Raw genomic sequence first — 23,623 nt, forward strand, 5'->3', positions numbered from 1 at the left:
AGTGATAAGAGGAGAGTGACATCTCCCCACCCCCAGCGCCCCTGGTGCAAGACCTTTCTGGAATATCATTATTGCATGTTAGAGGGAAAACGCTTTATGCCTCAGCCATTTCCCCGGCCAAGTTGTGATGAATCTTCAGGCCTTTTCCCTGGAAAACAAGGGAAGTGGCTGAGGGTGTTCAAGTTGAAACTGAACTTCCTCCTTTTGGTAAACTTGATTTTGAAAATCTTGTGATGGCTGCTTACGTTTTGTGATGTGACCTGGAGAGATGAAGGTTGGCAGGCCGTGCTCACCAGGGATGGGACCAGGGCTGGCTGTAAGAAGGAACTAGGTGACCATCTCTGCCTTTATTCTGCTTCAGAATCACAAGCCTCCTGGTCACGGTCACCCCACTGCTGAGGGGCCGTCTGCTCAGGCGTTGGGCACCAGGCGGGGAATGTCCGCCCGTCCCTCATGTGATGGTGGAAGACTGTGTTTGCTTACTTCCCTCACTTATGTGGCGTAACTCTTGGAAGAAAGCTGTTTCTCTATAAGGGTGGACGTTAGATTTTTGGATTCTGTTGTTCACTATAAATACTTCTGGTAAGTGCCCTGCTCTGAGCTCATGGCTCAACAAGGGAGATGCTGTAGTTGCAGATGATGAGATTAAACCTCTCATTTTAGAGAGTTTCCTGTGTTTGAATCGAGGTCTCTCTGCCTCTTGTTAGAAGACCTGGGGAATAATAGGTAAGGAAGTTTCTCGCATGGTAATGATGCTAATAGCCATAAAATTTAAAATTTAAGAATGCATTCATGGTTTTGGTAGAATGAGCTCCCATGAGGGTCTTTGTCCTCCCTGAGTATTGTTACTTCTTTGTTATATATGGCTGAGAATTTTCATGAAATGCCACACAATTGGTATTCACAGGATGCCTTCTAGTATATTCACCCCTTTGATGGTGTGCCCCACATCCCACTGTGAAAATGCACTTTCATAAATACGTCTCCCTGCTAATTAAATTAGTTGATTAAAAGTGTGACTTAATTGTCCTATCAATTGTTGTTTGTTTTTTAAAGATTTATTTATTTTGAGAGAGAGTGCATGCACGCGCATGGGTGGGGGGTGAGTGGGGAGGGGCAGAGGGAGAGGGAGAATCTCAAGCAGTGTCCCCCTGAGTGCAGAGGAGCCAAAGTGGGGCTTAATGCAGGAGACTTTTTTTTGGGGGGGTATAATATACTTTATTGATGGTACATGACAAGGTAGGCTCCCCAAGCCCCTCGCCTTGTTCGGGGAGTCTGGAGTGGAACCTGTGTGGAAGCAGGGGATTCTCAGTGTGTTGGGGGATGAGTTGGGGCAAGGACTCCCTAGCAGCATCTGAGGGCCTCTCTCTTCCTCTTGCCCTCGCAAGTATGGTCCACTACCCAGTTGCTGTAGCCAAATTCATTGTCCTACCAGAAAATGAGCTTGACACAGTGGTCATCGAGGGCAATGCCAGCCCCAGCATCAAAGCTGGAAGAGTGGGTGTCACTGTTAAAGTCACAGGAGACAATCTGGTCCCTGGTGGAGCCCAGGATGTCCTTAAAGGGGCCCCCTAGTGCCTGCTTCACCACATGTCTTTGCAGTTAGCAGCTTTCTTCCAGGGGCAGGTCAGATCCACGACTGACGTGTTGGTGGTGGGGACACTGAAGGCCATGCCAGCTCCCATTCAGCTTAGGGATGGCCTTGTCTACAGCCATCCCTAAGTGGTGCCACTAGAAGCAAGGATGATGTTCTGGGCAGCCCCTCAGCTGTCATGTCACAGCTTCCCAGAGGGGCTGTCCACAGTCTCCTGGGTGGCAGCGATGGCATAGACTGTGGTCATGAGTCCCTCCACAATGCCATAGTTGTCATAGATGACCTTGGCCAGAGGGGCCAAGCAGTTGGTGGTGCAGGAGCCCTTGCTGACAATCTTGAGGGAGTTGTCATACTTCTCATGGTTCACACCCATCATAAACATGGGGCAGTAGCAGAAGGGGCAGAGATGATGACCCTCTCGGCCCCACCCTTCAAGTGAGCCCCATCTTTCTCCCTGGTGGTGAAGCCCTCAGTGGACTCCACAAGATAGCACCAGCATCACCCCTGTTTGATGTTGGTGGGAATCTCGCTTTTGGAAGATGGAGATGGGCTTTCCATTGATGACAGCTTTCCTGTTCTCAGCCTTGACTGTGCTGTTGAATTTGCTGTGGTTGGAATCATACTGGAACATGTAGACTATGTAGTTCAGGGCAACGAAGGGGTCATTGATGGCAACAGTATCCACTTTGCCAGAGTTAAAAGCAGCCCGATACAGCCAAATCCATTTATTCCGACCTTCACCGTCACGTCTTGGGGATGCAGCTGGCACAGCACCAGTAGCTGCAGGTGTCTGTCGAATGGGAAGGAGCAGAGAGCCAGGAGACCTTTTTTTTTTAAACATTTGTGTTGTATATAGACTAAAATAATTTTGGTCTAATATTTCCTGTCTTTAACTATGTGTTAAGTTATTGTAGTTTGAGATTCCAGGACCATAGGTCATTTGCATTTTCTCTCTGTATTGGCTGTGATCGTGCCTTGCATGTGTGACTGCCATATTGTACATTAAACACATCTGGTCAGACTGCTTTTGATTTTCCTTGTTCCCAGGTCTTAGGGCTCCCTTCCTGGATACTGGGAATAGGCTAATACAGCTGGGTCTATTCATTGCCACAGTGATGACCTCAGGACCTCTGCAGCCCTAAGCCCTGTTGGAAGGAAGCCCAGGGAGATCAAGTTTTGTGGTGTTACCACTGGGCCACTTCTGTGATCTTTTAGGAGCCATGGTTAAGTTTTATACTTTTTATTTGATTTTATTTTTTATTTTTATTAAGTAGGCTCCATACCCAGCATGGAGCCCAACGAGGGGCTTGAACTCATGACCCTAAGATGAAGACCCGAGCCGAGATCAAGAGTCAGATGCTTAATCAACTGAGCCACCTAGGTGCCCCTACGTTTTATACTCTTAATTCCTGGAGGGCAGCTGGCTTCTCTTCCAGGGCATCAGTGAAAAAGATAATGTTGCTCAAAAGCATAAAGTTATATTTTATCTGTGGTCTATAATATCAGTGGCTTAAAAATATCTTTTTTATGATATTCCCTCATCTCGTAGTTGGTATAACGCTTTGGTTCTGAAATCCAGAGTAGAAGCAAAGCAAGTGTTTCAGGTTTACAGATAACAAGAAGTTTAAGAATAGAAAGACTTAGCTTCTTTAAAAAAGAACTATGCCAGATATGAGTTATACTCAGAAAAAGAAATTTTGCCCAAGAGATTGTTCTTGTGTACATTTTTCTTAGAGCAGCTCTGTTTCCTTGAACACTCTTGTCTCTCTTCTCTTTCTTGAAGCATCTGCAGCCATTGGCTTCTGGCCTAGCCCCTTTCTCTTGTCTTTCTTCCTTCTTTGTTCGTCATTCCTTTCCTGTTGCCCTTTGGATTCTCCATCTTCTTCCCACTGTCATAAGATGACATTCTCCTTAGGGGACCATCCCCGGTCCTCTTTATCCTTTTAGGATAATCATATTTTTGCCCCTGCTTTCAACTACCATTTGTATATCTCCATTTCCACCCAGTTAATACACCTCTAGGTGGGACCACTCTAATGGGTCTAGTGTTATTAGCTTCTAATTGGATATCTTCATTTAGATGTTTGCTATGTTCCTGCAACTGAGTGAATCAAAAAAATGAAAGAAGCCTTTTTATCAGTTGCTTCTTCATGGAGCTTCTGCCTCAGAGCCTATGACAGACTGTGAGTCCCATGTTTGAATCCTGGCTAGGTTACCTAACCAATTTTTCCTGCCTTATCACATTGGCTAGTGCCTCCAAGAAAATGTTGGCTTGTCCTGGTCTTAGGTAGAAATTATTCAGTCTTCACCAGTAAGTGTAATGTTAGTTGTAAATGTTTTTGTAGATGCTCTGTATTATGAAGATTTTAAGAATAAAGTTTAAAAACATTTTCATTAGCTACTTATAAATAAATATTTTTAATGTTTAGAGGATCCATACTGAAAATAACAAAATCCACCTTAAATAAACTTTAAAAAATTTTTATTTTTTAAATTTATTTTTAGAGAGCGAGCGTGCATGTGTGTGTGCGCATGCAAGCAGGGAGAAGGGCAGAGGGAGAGGGAGTTTTACTAATTTTTAGAAGTAATCTCTATACTTGACATGGGGCTCAAACTCACGACCTGAGATCAAGAGTCAGATGCTCTACCTACTGAGCCAGCCAGGCATCCCTACCTTAAATAAATCTAGGGAAATATAAACTTGTATTAATGAAACTGTCAGGGTCAAAGAAGCTTTCACAACTGAAGAGAAAAAGGTAGTAGAGATACGGTTTGGAGGAAATGAGCCTATTATTTTGTTTAATGATGGTGCTGATTTTTCATTTGCTGGATGGATGTCTAAGTGGTAAATTTAATTTTGCTAGCTATTTTCCTGTGTTTAAATCAGGAGACTCTGAATAATTTTGGAGTTTTGCAAATACCATGTTATTTGTGTGTGTGTGTGTGAAAGAGAGAAAGAGAGAGAGAGAGATCGAGATCATCCTCCCTGGAACTGTAAAGTCTAAGCAATTTGGAATTAAATTCAATTCCTTTTTTCCGTAATTAAGAAAATTAAACCTAATTTAGTCCCCAAGGAGGCCTCTGGAAAAGCCTGGAAGTTCTTGCTCTCATCAAAATCATATGTTAAAACATTACAAATCTTGTTAATACAAATGACTGTCAGTGGAGCGTGATTAATTCTGGGACAGGGTCCTACACATAGTCCTTGCTTGACTGAAGTAAAAGACTCTCGGAAGGCTGTGATGGTACCAAGATTTTTTTTTTTTTAGCATGAACATTTCTTTTTCTCTAGTTATTTTTTAATTTTTAAGATTTTATTATTTAGAGAGAGAGAGCAAGTGGTGGGAGGGGCAGGGAGAAAGAATCTCAAGCAGACTCTCTGCTGAGCCTGAAGCCCAACGTGGGTATCAGTCTCAAGACCCTGAGATCAGACCTGAGCCGAAACCAAGAGTCGGTCATTCAACTGACTAAGCCACCCAGGTGCCCTGAAAATTTCTTTTCTGTTTTTTTTTTTTTTTTGTAAAGTTTATTTAAGGAATCTCTACACCCAACATGGGGCTCAAACGCCTGGCCCCAAGATCAAGAGTTGCGTGCTCTTCCGACTGAGTCAGCCAGATGCCCCACTATGAAAATTTCTATAGAATTTTCACGTTTCCTGGGACTTGGAGCTTATATTCGATGCTTTGTTAACAATAGTTAATGCACTTTCTGGTAAATCTATCTGGGCATGTTGAAGAAAGAAAGAATAACCGTGTACCCGTGTGCATTATTTAGGTCTTTTAGGTGGAAAGTTAGAGGAGATGGTTGATTAGAATGTTAATGATGCCCTAAAACACAGGAGGCACCCAGCAAACATTTGTTGACAAATGTTGAATGAAAAAGAGAGGTGGGGGGAAATGTGTTGAAATGTTATTTACTCCTTTTTCTTTTTTTCCATGGAAAGTGAGTTGATCCTCAAGGTCCCTGTTAGCTCTACAATTCTTAGCGTTCAGAAATCAAAAATTATTAGTTGTTAGGTTCAGGGCTTCCTTCTGAGAGATTTGCCGCCTTCTTAAGGCAAGCCTCTCCATAACTCTCTCTGTTCTTCTTCACCTAGTTGTTACTTCAGAGTTTCTCTGTCCTGTTGTTCAAGAACTTTCTTCCAAGCTGCCTGACAGTCCCGGGTAGTGTACTAGGAGGGGCATCATCTTTGGAATTTGATCTGATTCAGGTCTTTTCTCTCTGAACTGTTTATTATATGTACGCTCTTTTGTAAATTTTCTGAACCTTATTAGCTTTCTCATCTGTAAAATGGGGGCAATAAAATCTCCACCTCAAATTTCATTGTGAGCCTGAAATGCTATGAAGAGCTTGGAACCGTACCTGGCATATGTTAGGTCTTAAGTAAGCTGTTAACCATTTTTTTCCCTTAGTCTGGTAGCTGGCAATTATCTATCAGATGATTAAGGCTCTAAAATTAAAATCTGTCTTTATTGTCCTGAAAAAAGAAAATCACAGCTCACTCCTTTTACCCACTACTAAATGCTCTTTTCCCCTGAAGTTGTGGGTCGGCATGAATACTTTTCACTGTGTTCTTGAGGGTTTGTTTCGGAGTCCCTACTCTTTACTGTCCCCATTGCTGTTCTGCATCTTTATCCGACGCTGTGGTTGGCCGGATCTCTGTTCTCTATCCTGTTTTTGTACCATGTAGCCAACCATAAGGAATTCTTTGTTTCTCCATTTTCACTGTTAAGAAGTAACGAGGCGATCTTCTTCTCCTGTCATAGGAGAAAGTAGAACTTGACTTGGAGAATTTTCTCTCTTGTAAGATTTGCTAAGTAAGGAGTATTAAAAAAAAAAAAAAAATCTTTTTACCGAAGTATAAAGAGCACAAATCATGTTGGATCTTGGTCAGTTTTCCCAAAGTGAGCATACCTGAATGATAAGGATCATAGTAAATTAAAGGAAAGGCTCTCAGTGCTCCAAGCTCGAGGAAGCCTTCTTGCCCTCGTCATCCTTCCGATTACCCACCTGTTGTGAGAAGCATCTCAGCTCCCTGGTGCCCTCTGGCCCACCATCTGCTAGCTGGCTTTGGGTGTGCTGGGTTTCACCTGCCCTGCCCCCCCTCTTTTCTCTGAGATGGGAAGTGGGGGGTTAAAGAGACTGGCGCTTTGTTCTTGATGCCGCCTGCCTTCGAGGACATGTCACAAAGAGAGAATGCCATATTTCCACTTTCGCTTAACCACTCTTCCCTCGTGGCCAGCTGCAGATGGGACGCAAAATGCGGAGGATATGCCGAGTGAACACGGACTGCCTTTTTTCCTTTGTCTTTTCCTGTCTGTTCAGCAAAGCGTTGAAGATGTGGAGTACGGCAGTGCTGATTTAAGAAGCTAGTGTGAAAAACACTGTGCTTATGACTAAGATTACGAAACTAAACTTAGACTTTTTAAAATGAGGAGTAGGCGAGGGTGTTATGAACAGTGGGTCATTATATGGTCTATAGAGCAGTGGTCTGGAGGAAATGGGCTTAAATCGAGGCAGGGGGTGGAGGCTACCTTGTGACTTCCTATTGGAGAGGGCTCTGGAATACTGGGATGTACGGGTTGCTTATCGATCTCCCGGATAGATGGGGTAGTATGTTTCCAGCAGCTGCAGTCAGAGGTTGGAGTTGACCTTGCCTTAATTATAATTCTTTCATTATTATGTAATTTCCTAAATGTGAGGAAGGATAACAGGGGTTTTTACTGCCATTCATTTAATGGGAAGAGATGAATTATACAGACATTCTGGTATAAATAAGAGATTTTTGAGAAGTGTTAATGCTCAGTTTTTTCAGACCAAAGGCATCCCAGCTCCACTGTTTTAACGGTTGTGGGACCACAAATAAAGGATTGTAGGGAGGACGTAGGAGGTAGGATGTACGAAGGGCTTTATAAATTCTGTGATGTCATGTAACAGGGCGAGCTGTTACACGTCCAGTGGCATTTCTACTCATGTATTGAGCTCACATCTTCTCTATCTTCTCTCGCTTCCAGACCTCCTCGTCTCTCTGTTACTTGGGGCCATCGGGTAGAATTCCCTTATTTGTATTCTGCTGTTTGTTCTAGTTTTCAGTGCTCTCTGACTCTGTGGGTGATGCTGGTTGAGATGAAGGGGGGAGGGAATCCTGAGAGGTGGGGCGGTTTTGCGTTATTTGAGAGTAAGGAAGCTTTTTGAGAAACTATAGATTTAGAAGGGGCTGCTAGAGGTAAAAGACAAAACTGGGAAACAGAGTCAGTCCGGGTGTGGCGGGGGCATGGGGCAAGGCAGTGGGTTGGGCTGACTACCATTGCACTCCTGCACCAAACAGCATCTTCACCCCCTTAGAAAGGGGAGAAATGCCACCAGCCTCTCGTGTCTGCATGGCCAGAGCCCTGCCTCGGGACAGGACATCAGCTGCTTGTCTCTGTCATGAGGGTACTCACTCCAGGAGTGGATGGCTGACCTCAACTCCTGTGACCTCCATTCTGCTTCCTCCTATGAATTGGAAGCGATGGTGTGGGCCTGAGATCCTCCCTTGGTTGCCATCTTCAGGAGGTCCAACCCTGGTGCTGTTGGGCCTCCTTTGGCAGCTCGTCCCAGAACAGTATTGGTTGTGGGGATCTCTGCCTTAATGCCAGAACAAGTGGCTTCTGCCTTGGTAGCTTACCAGATGTGTTTTCAATGATCTTATCTTGTCTTAAAATTGGCCCTCTAAGAGAATCCTGTTTTGTTGTTGCTGTTGGCTTTAACAACATAAAATTATCGTCTCTTCATTCTGGAGGCTGGAAGTCCAAGATCAAGGTGCCGAAAGGTTTGGTTTCATGGGAGCCCACTCTCCTTGGCCTGCATAGTCACCTGCTTGCTGCCTCTTTCATGGTCATCCTGCCATACAGGCCCAGCCCTGGTGTCTCTCTGTCCTAGTCTCTTCTTTCTTCCCCTTGTTTTTAAAATTTGCATCAAGGGACACCTGGGTGGCTTAGTTGTTAAGCGTCTGCCTTCGACTCAGGTCCTGATCCCGGGGTCCTGGTTGGAGCCCCCTGTTGGGAACTCTGCTCAGCAGGGAGCCTGCTTCTTCCTCTCCCTCTGGCCCTCCCCCTGCCTGTGCATGCCCTCTCTTTCTCTCAACTGAATAAATAAAAGAAAAAATAATATGCATAATCTTTATTATGTATAGAATATACATATAGTCCTCTGTTAAAGACTATATAAAATTTAATTATGTATATAATCTGTCTTATACATACTTCTCCTATATATAATTTTCTGTTATATATATAATATATGTTAGATCTATAACATGTAACCTGTTTACATACAGTGTATGTAATCTCCTGTTCAATGTGCAGGTATATATTCCAGTCTGAAATATAAGCTCAGGAGGAGCAGATGTCATGAGTCACTTTCATGCCCGGTAGTACCTGGGATAGTAAGTTAAGGTTCATGGTGGATCCTCAGCAAACACTTAGAGATTTGATTGCAGTGGTTCCTTTGATGAATGTTGTATTTTGCAGCCATAGGTTGTGGGGGGGAAACCTACAAATATCGGCTCTCCAGGGAGCTCTCCTGGGATTAGTGGCATTCGGGAGGAGCAAGGCTGTGATGTACCCTGAGTTGCCACGTCTCTGAATTCCTGGCCTCTATGTTGCACGTCTCCAGGGGCACTGTTCACATTTCACACTTGGTTCTCCTGAATTCCCCTCACCCCCATGCAAGAGGATTCGGGTGCATGAAGTAAGAGTGCTGTGTGAGGTGACAGGAACATTCTTGGCTGTTTGTCACAGCCAGCTTCCAGCCTCTCCTGGGGGTTGGTTCTGGAGGTAGGGCCCTCCTGGCATGCCCTCACCAGAAGTGCCCCCCCCCCCCCCGCCAATTGTAATGAGGTTGGAATGGAGCACCATTATTAGCATTTCTGTAATTTGTATAGTTTTCTCCCTTTATGAAAAAAGCCTTGATTTGGGTGACTGAGCTGTCTTTATTATTTTGAAGTTTTTCTTCTATTTTCTATAGAAATGCTACATAATGCTGCTCCTTAATGGGTATCATGGTGATTCTTGGGGTCTTCCCAGGGTCTGTGAGCTTAGGTAGAGGTTGTCCAGGCTAAGTGTGGAGCTGAGGACAATCAAATTCAAAAAGAAAACCGTTCAGAAGGAATGAGATGAGGAGTTTATAGGGAACCATAGCAGATAACATCTTAGTTTGGCCGCTATAACAAAGTTACCATAACTGGGTGTCTTCAATGGCAAACGTCTATTTCTCCTAGTTCTGGAGGCTGGAAGTCCAAAATCAAAGTTCAAGCGAATGTGGTGTCTGGTGAGAGCCTACTTTCTGATTGGAGACTGCCAGCTTGTCGCTGCATCCTCACGTGGCAGAAGGGTGAGTGGGTTCACTGGGGCCTCTTTTATAAGAGTGCTACTGCCATTCCTGAAGGCTCCACCATCGTAACCTATTTACCTCCCAAAGGCCTTGCCTCCAAATAACATCCCACTGGGGGGTTGGGATTTCAGCATATCCATTTGGGGAGCCACCAACATTCAGTCCATAACATTTGCCAAGTCCCCCCACCCCCAAATTCATGTCTGTCTCAAATGCAAAACACATTCATTCATCTGAACAGCCCCCAAAGTCTGAAGTCATTCCAGCATCAACTTTAAAAGTCCAAAGTCTCATCTAAATCAGGTATGAGTGAGCCTTAAAGTAACTGTTCATCCTGAGGCAAATTCCTCTCCAGCTGTGAACATGGAAAAGCAAACAGCTTCCAGCCTGCATCTTCAACACTTTGTTAGAAATTACTTCAGCTAAATATCCAGTTTCCTCACTCCCAAGTTCAACCTTCCACAAAACACTGGACCGCCAATGCAAGTCAGCCGAGTTCTTTGACACTTCACAGTGGGATTGCCTTTCCTCTTGTTTCCAGTAACGTCCTCATTTCCATCTGAGACCTCATCACGATGACTATTAACGTCCATATTGCTACACACACTCTGCTCATGATTACTTAAGTATTCTTGAAGCAAATGGAAGCTTTCTGTTGTGGTCCTTTCAGCCTGGTTATAACAAAATACCACAGACTGAGTAGCTCATAAACAATAGAACTTTATTTCTCAGAGTTCTGGAGGCTGGCCCTCCAAGGTTAGGGTGCCTGCATGGTCAGGTGAGGGCCCTCTTCCAGGTGGCTACGTTCTTGTATCTTCACTTGGCAGAAGGGCCTAGCGAGCTCTCTGTGCTGTCTTCTGTAAGGGCACTAATCTCGTGCATGAGGGCTCCACCCTCACGACCTAGTCACCTTCCAAAAGTCCCACCTACTACTGCGATCACTTGGCAGATTGGGGTTTCTAGTTATGAATTTTGGGGGGGGGGACCCAAACATTGAGACCACACCACTTTCTGTATAGCTCTTTCCTGAGTCCTCCCCAGAATCATCTTTAAAGGTCCACATATGGTAGTGTGGGATTTTTCTAGCATGTTCCTCCAAACTTTTCCAGCCCCTACCTGTTACCCAGTCCTGAAGGTATTTGTTACAGCAACACCCCCACTTCTTGGTACCAATTTCTTAGTCTGTTCAGGCTGCTATCACAAAAATACTGTAAATTTTTGGTTATGATTGTGAAATTGTTTGTAAAATTTATGATTTTGTTAAACTCTTTGTTTAAGCATGGCACAAACATTTATTTTTCATAGTTCTGGAGGCTGGAAATTCCAAGATCAAAGCACCAGAGGATTCCGGGAGAGCCTGCTTCCTGGTATAGGCAACTGTCTTCTCACTGTGTCCTCGTGGCAGGAGGGGAAAGGAAGCTCTCTGGGGCCTCTTTCTAAGAGCACTAATCCCATCCATGAGGGCTCCACCTTCCTAAACTTTTCACCTACCCACACACCACATCCTAATACCATCACATTAGGGGTTAAAATTTCAACATATGAATGGGGGGAAGGGGACACAAATGTTCAGTCCCTAAATGATGGTCCTAAAAGGCCTTTGAGTTCTACTTTTTACCTTAAAGTGTCGCTGTTTGCTTAGCTCTTATGTTCCTGGGCTTAGTATTCGTGTATTTGATGCACTAGGAGAGCAGAATGCAATGGCTGAGAACTTGGGTCCCTAAATTCTACAGTGCTGGTGGGAGTTCAGCTCATCAGTTCCCCATCTCTGTGATTTGCAGCAAAGTACTTTAGCTATTTCAAATCTCAGGTTTTCTCATCCTTAAACAGGGGCTACTAATTGTGTCCATAGCATTATTGTGAGAATTAAATGAGACAGTGTATGTAAAGCATTGAGTACAATGCTTGGGACCCAACGAAATCCCAGTACGTGTTAGTTCTTGTCACAGAGAACGAAAGACCTGTTCTTCACGAACAAAGTCAAACCCAGTTATTGTTTATAAACAAGGTCAGTTTCTGCTTCTCCACTTCTAGGTGTTTCTCCCGGTCTTGCAGCATATTTACCATAAGTGGATTCAGCTGGAATGGGCTAGCAAGTACAGGGCTTCCAAAACGTTGAGCAAGAGACTTACGTCCCCCTAGGCAAAGGACTAGAAAGTGTACAAATGGCCAATAAGCATATAAAAAGATGCTGAGTATTGCTAATCAAAACCACAGTGAAGTACCCCTTCACACTCATCAGAATGGCTATTTCCAAAAAGTTTCCCAAAACAAAAAACTGGGAAATAATAAATGTTGGCAAAGATGTGAGAAATTGGAGCCCTTCTGGTGCACCATTGGTTGGACTGTAGAATGGTGCAGTCGCTAAGGAAAACATTCTGGTGGTTTCTCAAGAAATTAAGAATAGAATAACCGCACAATCCAGCAGTTCCACTTCTGGGTATATACTCCAGAAGGATTGAAAGCAGGGACTCAAACAGGTATCTGTAGCATATTCAGAGCAGCACTATTCACAGTGACCAAAACGTGGAAGTAACACAGTTGTCCGTGGACAGATGAATGGATAAACGAAATGTGGTAAACAGAATGGAATATTATTCCGCCTTAAAAAGGAAGGAAATTCTGACATATGCTGCAACATGGATGAACCTTGAGGACCTCATGCTAAGTGAAACAAGCCGGTCACAGATCAGCATATGTTACCGCTTATACCCCTTATAGGAGATACTTGGAGTAGTCAATTCATAGAGACAGGAAGGAATGAGATGAGGAGTTTATAGGGACAGTTTATAGGACAATTTATAGGACAATTCATAGAGACAGAAAGTAGAACTGTAGTTGCTCGGGACTGGGGATGGAGGGGGAATGGAGAGCTAGTGTTTAATGAGCACGGAGTTTCGGTTTTGTAAGATGGAAATGTTCTGGAGACAGATGGTGGTTATGAGCGTACATGGGTGTGAATGTTCTTAATGCCACTGAATTGTGCACTTAATGGTTCAAATGGCAAATTTTGTCATGTATATTTTACCATAATTAAATATGTAATTTTGGGGGCACCTGGGTGGCTCAGTCGGTTAAGCATCTGCCTTCCGCTCAGGTCATGATCTCAGGGTGCTGGGATTGAGCTCCGTGTCGGGCTCCCTGCTCAGTGATGAGTCTGCTTCTAGGTGTTTTTCCTTATCTTGCGGCATCTGTCTCTCTTCCTTGCTCATGTGTGCGCTCTCTTGCTCTCTCTGGCTCTCAAATAAATAAAATCTTGAATTAAAAAAAAAATATATATAGAAGAGCCCCTGTACACAGTTTTACCATGGGCAGTTAAATTAACATATACTGAGTTTTCAACTTAAGAGTGATGTTTTTGGTCAGTCCTCCAAAAAAGTTTGGATTGCCAGAATTGTTTCAATCCTCTTTGGCAATAATGAAGTGCCTCCCTCTAGCCTGAGAAGTAAGAAACTACTTGAAGTCTTGCCTGGGCCATGTCTTGAAGACAAAATCCCGATGGCCCTGGTGGCATCATGAGGATTGTGTTTGTTTCTTTGCCTTCCCCGACATTTCCAGAAGCTGTTGGATGATGAGGTAAAAGGTGTGAGAAGTGGAGTGTAGGTCCGGGACAATCCAGATTTTGTTGGGCCTCCGCTCATACAATTTGGGGTTCTGTTAAAAAGAAGACCATTTTTTCCTGTAACTTCTAATAGGATGCCTGTTGTGAACACACTTCGGGGCCCTTCGCAGGGCCTGGAAGGATCCGTGAAGCTTAAGCTTCCTTAGTTTAACGTACCTTGTCTCTGTTCCAGAATGAGAGGGAGAATAAAGGAACTGCCTGTAGCAAACTGCTTACTTCCTCTGAGCTTTATTCTCAGAAGCAAAAAGATCTGGAAAAACGTGTTATACATTCAGAAGACTGACAGATAGTTGGGAAGCTCTGGGGGATGGAAAATGGTTTGTGTAGTTGAAACTCACTCTAGTCCGTGTTGAATTTAACCCTTTTTCCAAACTTCAACTTGGCAATAATTTGTACTGTAATTTAGCACTACGAAGTGACCTTTGACCCAAACCAATTAATTTTGAATTTCTCGCCTGGAGTGTTGCATACTAAAATTGTAGAGGCATCTTCTGAGAAATTGTATAAAATTTCCATGATAATTATGACCTTGAGGTATCCCCATGTCAGAGAAGATGCATGGTCTTCTCTTCTTTGTCTGGTAATTACTTTCTCCTCCCCCTTCCCCCCACTATTCGTCTTCATATCTGTTTCCTTACTTAGAAAAATACTTCATCAATCAGAGATTAGAATAATCTCATTACCTAGGGGAATTCCTCAGTGTCAGTCAGGCCTTGATGGAGGTGTTAGGGAGCCTTTGTCATTGAAAGCATCGCTTAGTGACCAGATGGACTCCTTGGGAGCGACTTGCAGAATGTCAGGCAGGAAGACATTTAACGAGGCGTGACACGTGCGGAGTAAGCAATTGTGCAATTCTGGTTTTCGTGTTGCTTTGTTTTACTTCCCGTAATAGAATAAATTCTTTTTTTTTCTTTCGCATGAAAAATAGAGCTTTCAGAAGTAATATAGATTTACTTCCTCTTGTGAAAATGGAGGCAAAAATCAAAGAATAGACTACATTCTTTTTTTTTGTAGCAGAGTTCATGAGGAGGAGGGAGCGCGCGCGGTCCTTGTAAAGCCTAATGGAGTCAGGGCAGCTGCCATGCACTTCCAGCTCAGCCAAATCCCATACTTTTAGATGTAGATTTCAGCGTCCAGATTGCCTATTATTCAGATGCTAGTTGAGCACTGGGGTATGTTTGCCAAACTCGTTTTCACTTCTTGGACAAAACTAGAATTTGGATCCTAAATTAAAGGTGAAAAACAAGGTCTCTAAGCCAATTAGACGCTATTATCACTCAAGTAGGGATTTTATACTGTGTGGGGCTATTTGAGTGATAGAAAATGATTGGAAAAAATTTAGTCCCCTCCCCCCGCCCCCGAGATTTTGCAGAAACTTTATAAAACTTGTTTATGTTTGTGGCGAATTGAGGTCACCTCTGCTTATTTTAGGCTCTGGAAAGATGAGATTAAAAGGAGTTCAAACTCTGTTCTTTTACATGTAGTAACCATTTCCATTGGATTGAATTTAGCCAGATTATTTTTGGCTTGATCTGCACTCCAAAGAAAGAGGGTGTGGTGGAAAAAAATGATACTGAGAATGAGTAAAACAAGGAGGAATTTTGTATTGTTCTGAGTTTCTGGTCAGTGGAGGAAGAAAGACTTTTTAAAAAAATACTTGGCATGTTCATTTCGCAGCTTTGATTTTGTCCGTTAAGTCTTTTCAGATCCGCGCCTTAAGGTTCTAAACTTCATTACCAGGGAACACTTGGTGTATAGACACTCTTTCGTTTAAATTCTTAAACCACTTCAATTAAAATATAAACAATAAGATTTGTTTTGAAATGAACTCCGGACGTTTTCCTTCTTCATCGGAGCTATTCATGCTGCTGGTGTGGTGTTAGTCCTAATTAGGTCAGTTTGGAAATTCTTATTTTTAGCACAAGAGGAAAATAAACAGCATGTTGCCACCAACTTGCTTTCAAATGAACAAATCGTCTCAGTTGAAATGGGTTTGTATTGGAATTCGTTGGCCGACTGGCCCGGAGCCAGGGCTATGGCTTTCTTCTACTTTTCCTTCGACTTCCTATCTAAGGTGCTTTATCACTGGGGGAGGAAAGCCCTTCCTGGGGCCTCCGGGTGGGTGCGGGCTCCTGCCCCGTCCTATTTCAGGCGGCTGTCCTTCAGCGCTGGGCAGGCTTCGCATCTGGGACCCTCTCAGCTGCCACTCCTGATCAGGTTTACGCTGCCGGCAGGACCCCATTCGTCCGTTGACCTGTTCAGCTGGGAACTCAGGGATGTCACTAATTTTTTAGCTCACTTCTCCCCTCGTTGCCTGAATTACAGAATTGTAATAATTACATTCTGCCGTCACCTACTAGGTGCCGGTTGCTGTATCCAGGTTCTTGTGTCATTTTTTTTTTCAAGTGGACTCCATGCACCGTGAGAGGCTGGAACTCACCACCCTGAGATCAAGGGCGGCGTGCTCTACCGACGGAGCCAGACAGGTGCCCCTCCTCGTATAATTTTGTTTCGACCTGTGTTGCGGGGGAGAAAGCATCATCCTCTCCATTACACACATGAGGAAGGCCAGCTTCTGGCAGGATACGAGACTTAGCATCACGTGGGTGGGAAGAGGCAGAAAGTGGATTTACACCCAGGTTCATGTGGCCTGCTCTTCCCCATGCCCTTCCCCATGTCCACAGAGCCAGAGGGGCTTTTAGAAACCTCCTCGTCCAGTGGTTTTCAGCACTGGATACGCAAGTCGTCTGGGGAATTTAAGACGAAGATTTCCTTGGTCTCATCCCAGGCCAGCTAGTCTGAATCTTGGAGGGGGGCGGAGGGGGGGGGGTCCAGGCCCGCTGTGTTGTAGGGACTCTGGGCTGATTGTGCTGTGCAGGGGACAGGAACGTCGAGGGGGCTAGAGGGAGGAGATACATAATACTCCCTGGGTTTTCAGGGAGTCGGAAACCCAGCAACCTCTAGCAGGTCAGTCAGCTAGTTAGTTACAAGCTGGCACTTGACCCAAGATCTTGGGACACCCCTTTGGTCTCTTCCTCTTCTCATTCCAAATCCCGACCGTGGAGTCTGGCGGGGTACAGGAGACCTAGGACGGGCTCACTACTTTTGTTTCTGAAGTGCCTGAGGGGGCACTGTTGCAGAGCCCCCCTGGTGTGAGCAGGAACAGGGGCGATGTGGCCTTCTGGAAGTGGGTCTTCATTCGCCTGATGACGGTTGGGCCCTTCCGGATGGGTGGCTCAGGACTTTGGTCAGCTGGGGGGGTGGCTGTCTTCATGCTCTGGTGTTTTGCTCCCTCCCCTTCCAGCTGCTGCTGAAACTCTTCCTGACTGGATGTGGGACCTCTGGATATATTTTCCCTGGCTCTTAACTTTTTCTTGTGTAATGTTTCTCAATATTTTCTCCTAGTTCACAGCCTTGGGATTTAGCTTGGTTCATTTTATTTCTCAAATCCATTGAGGTTTCTTTTCAGAAATTTTAAATTTATTTCTTTTTCTTCCTGTTGAGAGCTCTTTTCCTCTGATGGCTTCTTTCCCATCGCAGCCTGGTCTTGCTTTATGGACGCCCTATTATTTTAGATCTGAATTTTTTAAAAGTTTCCTTCTGTCCTACAAATTAGATTTCTTCTGGGGCCAGTTCTGTTTGTTCATTATAGCCCTTTCTTTCATGTTCTGACTTTTCCTCAGATAACTTGTGATCTTTACTTGCTGGTGGGTTTTGATGAATATACTCCATTGATAAGCTGAGAAGTTGGCTTTGATCTTCTCTGCAGGTGTAGAGACAGCTTTCAAAATAGGCTTCTTGTAAGTTGCAGGCAGACCCTGCTTCCCTCGTAATTGTCAAAGAAAGGAGGGGGGTGCCTGTAAGTATGTCTTACCCCTGGGGGGCTGCCTTTTCTGATGTGGAAGTTCCAAACTGCCTTTTACTCCTCTCCCATGCATATACTGGGCTTTTCCCCAGACATAGTGCCTGTTTTCTTTTAACCAATGGGTTCAACCCTCTGCTGTGGCTCCCAGCCCTCAATGGTCTATTTTTGTGGGAAGAAAAAGGGGAAGGAGATGGCAGGGGAGGGGCATGGAGGGCTCAGCCCTAATGTGTTCAGCTCTCTAGTCCATCTGTCCTCCCCACCTGGTGCCCAGTCCTGCCCCTTCTCTTTGCCTCCTCCCCAGGACTCCCTGGAAGGACAGCGCTCACCTTCAGAAGCATGGCGCTCTGCTTTTCCTGTTTCCAGCCCTGCTGTTTGTTTGGCTTGCTTGCTTTCTTTAAAAGAATTTTTGTTCCTGTCCTCCTCATGCTGGCCTGGAGAGAGGCAGCCTTTGCTCTTCCTGCCTCCTGGAATTGGAAGCCCGACAGACAGAGGACTGGGGTACAGGGCGTCTGCTCTGTGTTGTGCCCTAAGCGGCCCCTTGATGTCCCGATGCCCCCTCTTCTCAGTGGCACCTACTGGCCGGGGACGCTTGCTTCTGCCACTGGGATTGCGATGTGTTACACAACCGTTCCTGTTGGAGATGCAGGGTGAGAGGGACGATGGTGGGAGCAATGGCAGGCGGTTGTGGGGGTGCATCTGTGGAGATGTTTTCCCGTCAGCTTTGTGAAGCCATGCCTGTGTGGGCAAGGAAAAGGGAGGGAGGGGCAGAGATGGGCTCCAAGTTTCAGATCTGGCCTGGGGCTGGTGTCCGGCGTCTTCATCTTTCGCCTTTGTACTGACCACCTTCCCAGGTGATGCTTGTTCCCTGCCCAGCTCCTTGTCCCAGGTTCATCCAGTAGCCAGGCTGTCTGGCACCTGCAGGCCTTCGTGCCCCGAACCTGACCCCAGGGAGGAGGAGAAGTCCCAGCGCCACACAGCCTGGCCCTTGTCCCCTTCTTCCGTCCGTCTGTCCACAGGGCTTCGGAGAAGCCTCTGAGATCAGAAGCAGAGTTTGGAGAGCATTAGAGAGGGCATCGTCTCCGCTGAGGCCAAGTAGAGAGGCATGTGGTTAGAGTGAGGCCAGAAGTGATGGACCGGTGCACAGTGCAGGGACACGCTCACTCGGTCAGGGCTCCAGCTCACACCCCCAGCTCACACTGGGGTAGGGTGGTTGAACCGCCATAATCTCAGAATTGTGATTTGGGACTTACTGCTGTCCTTAGCAGTGAGAGATTCGGAGCAGACGATACACGGAGAAGAAAAGGGCAGAGGAACGCACAAGGCTGCCAGGAACAGCGTGGCCGTGGTCGTGGCCATGAAGGGCGAGGGGGGAGTAAGAGAGGGAGGCAAAGTTCGGTCGTTCTGGGTGAAGGAGTTGGAAATATGGGCCTGTGGCGCTGGGGGCACGGGGGCAAGGGAGCGGAGCTGGCAGGGTGACTCTGAAGGTCCTGGTGTCTTCGGGAAGGTGCATGAAGACTGTGGGAGAGTTTGGCCGAGACGCCGCAGGACGTTTTTATAGTGCCGTAAATGGCGCAACAGACACATAAACTCAGCATGCTTGAACAGAAAGATCTTGAAATCTTCAGTCCAACTTGGCTGCTTGTTCGAGCACAAAACCAGAGACTGCGTTGCCATCCTGACCTGGCTGCAGACACACCTGTGAACTCGGGGCAAGGCCTTGACCTCCGGAGGTTCTTGGCTGGGAGAGCAGCCAGGTCGGGGCTCCTATCCTCTTCTGACCCAGAGAACTCAGCGGTGGGGTAGGCTCCTACCTGGAGGCGGGAGGGGGCCTGGGTTGGGGTGGTCTTCTCAACGGGCTGCTTCTGCAGCTCCTTCATCTCATACCTGGATTCTGTTGAAGTCTTAAAAAAAAATTAGATAATGGAATATGGTTTAGTCTTTACGTCTTCTGAATTTTTGCCTACTTAGCTGCCAAGCTTGCTCATTAGTGATGGGCCGTTGGCGCTGTGATTGTTGTTGGATTTGGCCGTGGCTGGAAAGTTCGTCTGACCTGCAGTGGAGTCTTGGCATGTCTGTTGCTTTAGCAGCAGCTAACCTCGTTCTGAGTGTACATTTTAACAGCTGCCCTAACCTCCAGTTTTATAATTGGTTCACTTCTTATCGGAGTAGTTCTGCTCTGAAATAATACCAGTCTGTAGACAAAGAGCATTAATTAAAAAAAAATCGGCGTAAGTGGTTGGAAAGGAAATTAGAATAGTTGACTTCAGGGCAAGAAAGACACTTTCATTTAGGATTCTCTTTTTAAGTGACAAAGAATCTGGTGTGTCAGGAAAAGAATGTGGCCGTTATAGGGAAAACTTTTTAAAATATATGTCACGATAAGAGAAATAACACTGCGAGAGTGTTTTATTGGGGTAAAAGCAGAGTAGTTGATAGTTTTAGCTGTAACACTTTCTCAGCTCACTGCTTAGGCTTTCTCTGAAGCAAATGGTCTCCAGTAGAGAATACAAAGACTGGAGAGTCTGGTACCAAAGACAGAGTCTGGGCAGGTGACCCCAACGAAGCTACAGGTCCATGGTGGAAAGAGGGAGCTTCGTGGGGGGCCCGTATGGCAGGAAGTAGTTCCCACTTAGACTGTCCATCTGTACCAGTGATGGAGCGCGTGCTATGTGCTGCTTTGTTCTTTCTAATCCTTTTTACCATTCAAGTTAGTTTTTATTTTCCTTAGAGAAGGAAAGAATCTCGCCCAAGGACAAAATGCACTATTAATAATGAGTAAGCCAGATTTGAGACCCAAGTGCTGCACTGGTTCCAAATTGTGCATTCTTCCTACTAAAACCATTGTGTTTCCTGTAAGTCTACTGGCAAGATATTTTTGGCCTAAAATGCCCTCTTTTTCAGCTATGATTCTTTTCGATCGAATGATTTCAAAACTGATTTAAAATGAGGTGGCAATTTCCCCCATACTGTTCTGTTTAAAGATGTAGCTCTCATCGCTCATTTAGCACTTGTCACCGTGGAAAGTAGATTTACTTTTTTAACTTGTTACCTGTGGTTTGTGTGGGAGGAGGGGCATGGGAGGACAATGTGTGATTAACTGTTTAGTGCTCCTAATACAAAATAAATTAAGATGCCAAACAAAAATGCAGAATGTAATCTGTCTGTTGTGATTTTACTTTTACTTGTATTATTTTACTTGTACCCTAAACATAGTACTAGTGATTGATTTATATTTCAGATGGCAAGATAATATTTCACATTAATGTGCAATTTGCATTGATGTATGTTACTTGATCTGTTGATTGGTCACAGAACTTTTAAATATTCTAATTACCTCCTGATTGCATTTAATAAACACTGAAGTTTTTAAGGATTATAGAATTGATAGTGTGATATGCAGCATAGGAAAATCTCTATTCTCCATGATCTGATTAGCCATAACTCTATGATGGAAGTAAATTATAGGAAATATGTGTAAGTTTCCCAAGTGCTGGGATTGTGTTTGTTTTATTGACTGCTGTAAATTTAGTATCTAGCAGAGTGATGGTATTAATATTTGTTGAATTATTAATGTATGTCGGATGTGTATATAAATGAGTTATAGAAATTTATTTCGAAAAGTGAAAGCCAGAATATATACTAATATTGCAAATCCATCTTGATCTTCTGTATCTTTTATGGTATAGTAGAATAAAAATGGGTTGTTATCATGACATTGGGCATCCAAAGTACTGAAATGTGGAGGAAATATTATTTACGCTTAGAAGTTCAGATGACAAGAATACCGTATAGTTATCAAGATATTACTCTAAAGCCTGTGTATAATGCGAGAGAGAAAAGTGGGGGGAGAGAGAGCTGGAGAGAGAGAGAGGAAGCAGATGTGGTAAGTTGGTGATACTTAGAGAAACTGGATGTGTGGATGGGAGGGATGTGGGAATTCTTTAAACTATCTTGAAACTTTTATGTAGACGTGAAACTTTCGAAATAGTTACTACAAGAACATATTACTATATATTTTGTCATTAGTGGAACAGTAACAAGTTTGACAATATTTACAGATAAAAAATGATCATCTTTCTCAGTGACTTAGAAACAAGGGGAATTTATTTCTTTTTGAACGTTAAACTGTAAAACAGCTAATGGTAGATTAGAGCAGAGATGTGCAGAATCAATTGGTAGAGACAGAAGGGTCTGTAAGATCTGAGTATGTAGCCTAACCTAGTAATACATCCAGTGATCTTTGAACATTCACGTTTCATTGGCCAGGAATGGTTTGGGAGCTTGGATATGCCGGGTTGTGTAGCCTGCTAGCATTAAAATTTCTTTTTATCCAGCTAACCCCCCTTCTTTTGTGGCCCAGTTCAGCAAACACTCTCCTGATTGTGATTTATCACCCCTGTTTATCTGCTGTGCCAGTCCTGCTGCTGCAGACATCCTGGTGTGCTGGAGAGATAAATTCTTCATCAGTTAAAAGGCTGTTGGTTTCTGAGCTCAGTTATGTGCTTCCTCCTATGGGAGGCACTTCCATTTTCTGTGTACTGGTGAGATTTCATGCTCTCACTTTCCAAGCTACAGCCATACTCTGGTGTGTGGGGAATTCACTAAGATGATGGGGTCCAAGGAGGCCTCTTGGTGAAAGCCTGTTAGCGTTTCCCAGTGATATTCTGATTTTTTTTTTCTTATTCCTTTTGACTTATTCAACCAAGACTTAACATTCAAGGGACAAAAAAGCAATTAGAAGCTGAGTGATGAATGTGGAGAATATTCACGTCCACCAATTTCTCTCTTTTCATCACCTGTGGATATTAGGAAGCTAGTAAATTAAAGACTGGCCTTAAACAGGTGAAATCTGCACAAATAGCAGAAACAACATGAGAGTCACACAGAGAAACAATTTTCTCTGAAGATGAGCTCCTGGTCATAAATTGTAAACAACATGAAGAAAGAATACACTCTGAAGAGACAAAAAACACCACAATCAGAAGCATTTGTACTCTAAGAATTTAAGATACTAAGAAAGTCTGCAGGGAAATATGAAATAAGTCAGAACTAATTGTTAAGAATAAAAGTAATAGGGGGCACCTGGTGGCTCAGTCGGTTAGGCATCCTACTCTTGATTTTTGGCTCCGGGCATGATCTTAGGGTTGTGATTGAGCCGTGTGTTGGGCTCTGTGCTGGGTGTGGAGCAGGCTTATGATTCTCTCTGTCCCTCTCCCTCTGCTCCCTTCCCCCCTGCTCATGCGTGCACGCGTTCTCTCTCTCTCTCTCTCTCTCTCTCTCAGAAAAGGAATAAAAATAATAGTACACTATGAAATGAGGATAGAAATATTTGAAAAAGAGCCAAATAGAACTTGGAGAAATATTATGTACTCTCTGCCATTAGAAACTCAGTAGTCCAGGGGCGCCTGGGTGACTCAGTCGGTTGAATGTCCAACTCTTGATTTAGGCTCAGGTCATGATCTCAGGGTCATGGGATCAAACCCTGTGTAAGCATGGAGCTGAGCGTGGAGCCTGCTTGGGATTCTCTCTCTCTCCCTCCCTCCCCTCTGCTCCACAGTAGTCCATTAATAGCAGATGAGGCGAAGTGGAAGAGCGATCTAGCGAATGTGGAGTTCTGAGATAATTTCTCAAAATGTGGCAAAGGGTGAGAAAGAGATTGGAAACGTGCAAATTATTGAGAGACTTGCAGACAGAATGAGATGGCCCAAGATGTCTAATAAGAGTCTAGAAGACTAGAATAAAATGGGAAAGAGCCAATATTCAAAAAGATAATAGCAGGTAATGTTTTCATAACGGATGAAGGGCACATTCTAATATTGGGAGAATCACACTGAAACATGGGCAGGAAATACAAAGCAAATGTACACGTAAGTGATACAAAACTGTGGAACTCCAGAGTTGAAGGGAAATACCTTAAAGAGAGTTGCACAGGAAAAAAAATAGATTATTTACAAAGATAGCAGTTCTAGGCAATAGGCTTCTCATTAGCAATAAGAGGCCAGAAGTTAATGGAATAATCCTTTCAACTTCCACGTGGATATCTATACTCACTTAACTTGTCACTCGAGAAGGGAGGGCAAGACATCTTCAGATTCATGGAGAAAGAGCAGGCTTACCCCATAAAACTTAAATTGGATTAAATTTAATTGGAATAAAAAGGAAGAAATGG

General features: G+C 44.3%; 1 protein-coding gene and 1 pseudogene across 1 annotated transcript in view; one reads left to right on the forward strand and one right to left on the reverse strand.

Moving 5' to 3' along the window:
• Positions 1-23,623, forward strand: part of TIAM2 (TIAM Rac1 associated GEF 2) — a 216,159-nt gene that overhangs the window by 32,455 nt on the left and 160,081 nt on the right. The gene's annotated exons all lie outside the window — the stretch shown is intronic.
• On the reverse strand, positions 1,345-19,331 carry LOC123797480 (glyceraldehyde-3-phosphate dehydrogenase pseudogene; annotated as a pseudogene).

The sequence above is a fragment of the Ursus americanus genome, chromosome 11 (assembly GCF_024610735.1).
Source record: "Ursus americanus isolate L20-20 chromosome 11, mUrsAme1.1.p, whole genome shotgun sequence".
NCBI lineage: Eukaryota > Metazoa > Chordata > Mammalia > Carnivora > Ursidae > Ursus > Ursus americanus.